General features: G+C 44.3%; 1 long non-coding RNA gene across 1 annotated transcript in view; it reads left to right on the forward strand.

Annotated features, from left to right (window-relative positions):
- Positions 1-4423, forward strand: part of LOC112072070 (uncharacterized) — a 5527-nt gene extending 1104 nt beyond the window's left edge. Inside the window, exons 2-3 of the long non-coding RNA XR_002894239.2 lie at positions 3341-3435; positions 3895-4423. This is a non-coding gene — a long non-coding RNA (uncharacterized lncRNA). The remainder of the gene's footprint in view (positions 1-3340; positions 3436-3894) is intronic.
- Positions 4424-4998: the final 575 nt, after the last annotated feature.

The following is a 4998-nucleotide window of genomic DNA, read 5'->3' on the forward strand; positions in this document are numbered from 1 at the left end:
GTAGTCAACAGTACTATAGACCAGGCCCACAGGGCTGTAGTCAACAGTACTATAGACCAGGCCCACAGGGCTGTAGTCAACAGTACTATAGACCACTCAGTAGCGCAGCTTTCAAGTTGCATTCTACCCTAGCCTACATAATACTTTATTTAGTTTTCTTCAATTTGAAAAAAACTAACTAACAATATTCTGTGGTTGAAAATGTATAAATGTACAATAATGTGGAACCAAATGCACCGGGAGTTGGTTAACTTTTTGACCAGTCACTCAGAGGGCTTTGACTGTGTTTTACATGTATTTTACATTTGTGTGACTTGTCTATCAGCGTGTCGTGTTTTTTTGTGGACCCCAGGAAGTGTAGCAGCTGCTGCAAAAAGCTCATGGGGTTTTTTAACAAACACATTTTACACATTTGACATTCACCGAATAACAATAAGCCAGAAATTCAGTCAGTCTACGCCAATATGCCACTCCTTGTCAAGCTAAACAATTTGTTTGCCATGACAAGGAGTAGCAAGGAGGTAGGGAGGGGGGAAAACTGAAAACCAGCTGTTATTGGCTGAGATGTTTGGAACTCTTTCTTATTCGTCTATTAACTCATGTATAAATGATGTCACCGTGGATGGCCAAAACTCCATCCCACCAAAACAGGCTGACATTTCAGTCAGCCTTTTCAAATAGTTTACATTAAAACAGGCTTTATCATAATTTTCACACTATTTTTCCAACCTCAGCGTTGTTTATTAGGTACAGCCAGCCCATTCATGAAAATGTACTGCTCCTACAGACAGTGAGTCTCGTGGTTGTGGCTTCTTATATAAAGCAGGCAGACAGGCATCAAGACATTCAGTTACTGTTCGGTTGAATGTTAGAATGGGCAAAACGAGAGACCTAAGCGAATTTGAGCGTGGTATGATCGTCGTTGCCAGACGCGCGCCCGATCCAGTATCTCAGAACAGCCGGCCTCCTGGGTTTTTCACGTACGACAGTGTCTAGGGTTTACAGAGAATGGTGCGACTAACAAAACATCCAGTCAGCGGCAGTCCTGTGGGAGAAAACAGCTCGTTGAGAGAGGTCGAAGAAGAATGGCAAGAATCATGCAAGCAAACAGGCAAATAACGGTTCAGTAGAACAGTGGTCTGCAGAACGACATCTCAGAACACACAACTCATCGGTCCTTGTCACGGATTGGCTACTGCAGCAGACGACCACACCGGGTTCCTATCAGATAAAAACAAGAAGAAACGGCTCCAGTACGTGATCACTAACACTGGACAGTTGAAGAGAGAAATAAAGGCTACCGCGTTAGAAATAAAGGCTACCGCGTTAGAAATAAAGGCTACCGCGATAGAAATAAAGGCTACCGCGATAGAAATAAAGCTAGGCTACCGCGTTGGCAATAAAGGCTACCGCGTTGGCAATAAAGGCTACCGCGTTGGAAATCAAGCCTACCGCGTTGGAAATCAAGCCTACCGCGTTGGAAATCAAGCCTACCGCGTTGGAAATCAAAGCCCTACCCGGTTGGAAATACAAGCCCTACGCGTTGGAAATAAAGCCTAGCGTTGGAAATAAGCTACCGCGTTGGAATAAAGCCTACGCGTTGGAAATAAAGGCTACCGCGTTGGAAATAAAGCCTATACCGCGTTGGAAATAAAGCCTATACGCGTTGGAAATAAAGCCTACCGCGTTGGAATAAAGCCTACCGCGTTGGAAATAAAGCTACCGCGTTGGGAAAATAAAGGCTACGCGTTGGAAAATAAGGCTACCGCGTTGGAAATACAAGGCTACCGCGTTCGTGGAAAAAAGGCTAGGCTACGCGTTAGAAATAAAGGCTAACCGCGTTGGAATAAAGGCTAGGCTAACCCGCGTTGGGAAAATAAAGGCTAGGCTACCGCGTTGAAATAAAGGCTACCGGTTGGAACAATAAAGTAGGCTACCGCTGTTGGAAATAAAGGCTACCGCGTTGGAAATAAAGGCTAGGCTACCGCGTTGAAATAAAGGCTAGCGCGTTGGAAAAATAAGGCTACGCGTTAGAATAAAGGCTACCGCGTTGGAATCAAAGTCTACCGCGTCTTGGAATATAAAGTCTACGCGTTGAAAAGTACCTGAATAAAGTCTACCCGCGTTGGAAATAAGTCTACTGGCCGTTGAAATAAAGGGCTACTGCCTTGGAAATAAAGGCTACCGCGTTGGAAATAAAGGCTACCGCGTTGGAAATAAAGGCTACCGCGTTGGAAATAAAGGCTACCGCGTTGGAAATAAAGGCTACCGCGTTAGAAATAAAGGCTACCGCGTTAGAAATAAAGGCTACCACGTTAGAAATAAAGGCTAGCACGTTGGAAATAAAGACTCATGCCAAACCAGTGATGTTAAGCTAATGCATGTTTTCATGTTCATTTTTATTTATGCCTATCAGTCTAATTCGAGTGTTTGAACTTTTAACGCGGCTGGATTATAGTGGGGTGTGGTTTCGTGGCATCCAATGGCAGTGGTATGGCAACGAGCCGCTTGTGGATTTGACAGTGCTAACGCAGTTCCGCCTCCAACGATGCAAAATGGATGTCAATCTGATTGAATCTAGTTGTTGTATAAATACAAAATATCTGACATTGTATTCCCATTTGAACTTAGTTGTGCTTTTAAATGGTTGAAAGCACAATGGAACCCTCCCAAGTGGTATGGCGGTCTAAGGCACTGCATCGCAACCGGCCGGGATCGGGAGTCCCATAGGGCGGCACACAATTGTTCCAGCGTCATCCGAGTTAGGGCAAGGTTTTGGCCAGGGGGGCTTTATTTGGCTCATCGTGATCTAGCGACTCCTTGTGGCGGGCCGGGCGCCTGCAGGCTGACCTCGGCCGTCAGTTGAACAGTGTCTCCTCTGACACGTTGGTGCGGCTGGCTTCTGGGTCAAGTGGGCGGGTGTTAAGAAGCACGATTTGGCGTGTCACGTTCCGGAGAACACATGACTGGACCTTCGCCTCCCGAGCCAGTTGGGGAGTTGCAGCGATGAGACAAGGTCGTAATGGGGGAGAAAAAGGGGGTAAAAAATAAATAAAAGCACAGTGATAAATCAAATCAAATGTATTTATTAAAGCCCTTCTTACATCAGCTGATATCTCAAAGTGCTGCACAGAAACCCGGCCTAAAACCCCAAACAGCAAGCAATGCAGGTGTAGAAGCCCCTATAGAAGCACACATTGAGAATTTGCCTGTCTCTGACTGGGTGAATCAAGGTTACCCACATTTCCACGTTGAAATGACATGGTATGCCCAGATAGAGGGGGCTTTCTAAAAACAGATTTGATTGACATGTCTCGTCTCCCATGGTGACAGAATGAAGAGGAGGGCGATAAACCTGCTCTGGTGTCTATTCCCAACCCGCTCTACGTCGGTTCCAGAGCCTTCAACCAACCCTTTGGTATCAATGAACAATGTGTAAGTCTCAATAATGATGTGTTATATCTCAATAATGTTACTGATCAATGTACAAGTGTCAATGTTATATCTCAATAACAAAACTGATCAATATGTAAGGCCAGGATTCAATCTGATCCCGCCTGTCAACAATGCTATATTTAAAAGGTAATGACTGATTGAGGCGACACATGTAGTGTGGATGCAGTCTGTGAAATGTGGGAACGTTGCCTTTAAAAGCTGCGTTGTCAATAACCCGCAATCAGATTGAATGTTAAGTCAATTTTATATCTCAGTACTGTTAAGCTTAAAACACTTTTTTAAATTTTTTATAACCACATTGGATTTAAGAGTAAATCCGTACTGAACTTCTGCCTCTGGGGGTGGTCTTGAGCCAAAAGGGGTCCCCTGAATGGACAGAAATACTGTTCACAAATAACCATCTAGCCTAATGGTTTAACATGTTATTTCCCTGTCTAGGAAGAGGCTGAACCAGCAGAACCAGCAGAACCAGCAGAACCAGCTCCTCAACTACTGGATTTATGAGAACAATAACAACATTATGTGGGCGCTTAAGGAAGGGCTGGAGTTAATTGACTTTCTGCATTTGAACAAACTATGCCGGGAATATGTAAATAAAATATGACTTAGGCCTATATTTTCCAAAGACAATGGCTGGGTTTCAATCCGTGAAAACGCTGTCTGTGCTTTTTAAAAGGCGGAGATGGCATTACTGGCAAACACTATTAGAATTTACCTTAAAATGTCAAACTTGTTAAAACGCGGTCTCCTTTAAAAAGGCGCATTGTTAGCTGTCCTATGCTCTACTCTATTACATGCTTTGAATTTAACCCTAAACTCTGTTAAAGGTCTGTTTTCCCAAAAAAATGTTAAGGGACGAGGCTGGATTGAAAACTGGATTGAAAACGCGACCCTCCACAGAAACAACACTGATGCAAAATGTCAGGCATGTTTATATGACACTGTATTAAAATATTCCTTCTATGCATCCCTTGTATAGATTATTGGTCATTATTTGATGGTATAAATTCTGTTACTACAACAATAACCATTTATCCATATGAGCTCCCTTTCACCCAACAATCACATTTAAAATTTAACTTTCCCCAGATTTATCTTTTTTAGATTTAAGATGTATTTTACAACACATACCAGATTAAAAAATATATATATTCATCTACTGGACTGACACCATTAGATAGCCTACCTTAAGTTGACGTTTGTTTACCCGACTTTAGTAGAAATCCATTTTTACTTCTAAAATGTCACCTTAGCTTCCCTTTAAAGCCGCAAACCTTCTCAAAAGGGGAGCTCCAAGTTTCACCCCAGGACTCTGCTCCTCAGAGGAAGCTCCACCCCCAGGACTCTGCTCCTCAGAGGAAGCTCCACCCCCAGGACTCTGCTCCTCAGAGGAAGCTCCACCCCCAGGGCTCTGCTCCTCAGAGGAAGCTCCACCCCCAGCGCTCTGCTCGTCTGTGGGAGCTCCAAGCCCCACCCCCGGGACTCTGCCCCTCAGAAGGAGCTCCAAGCCCCACCCCCGGGACTCTGCCCCTCAGAAGGAGC

This window comes from Salvelinus sp. IW2-2015, unplaced genomic scaffold (genome assembly GCF_002910315.2).
Source record: "Salvelinus sp. IW2-2015 unplaced genomic scaffold, ASM291031v2 Un_scaffold1814, whole genome shotgun sequence".
Classification (NCBI taxonomy): Eukaryota; Metazoa; Chordata; class Actinopteri; order Salmoniformes; family Salmonidae; genus Salvelinus; species Salvelinus sp. IW2-2015.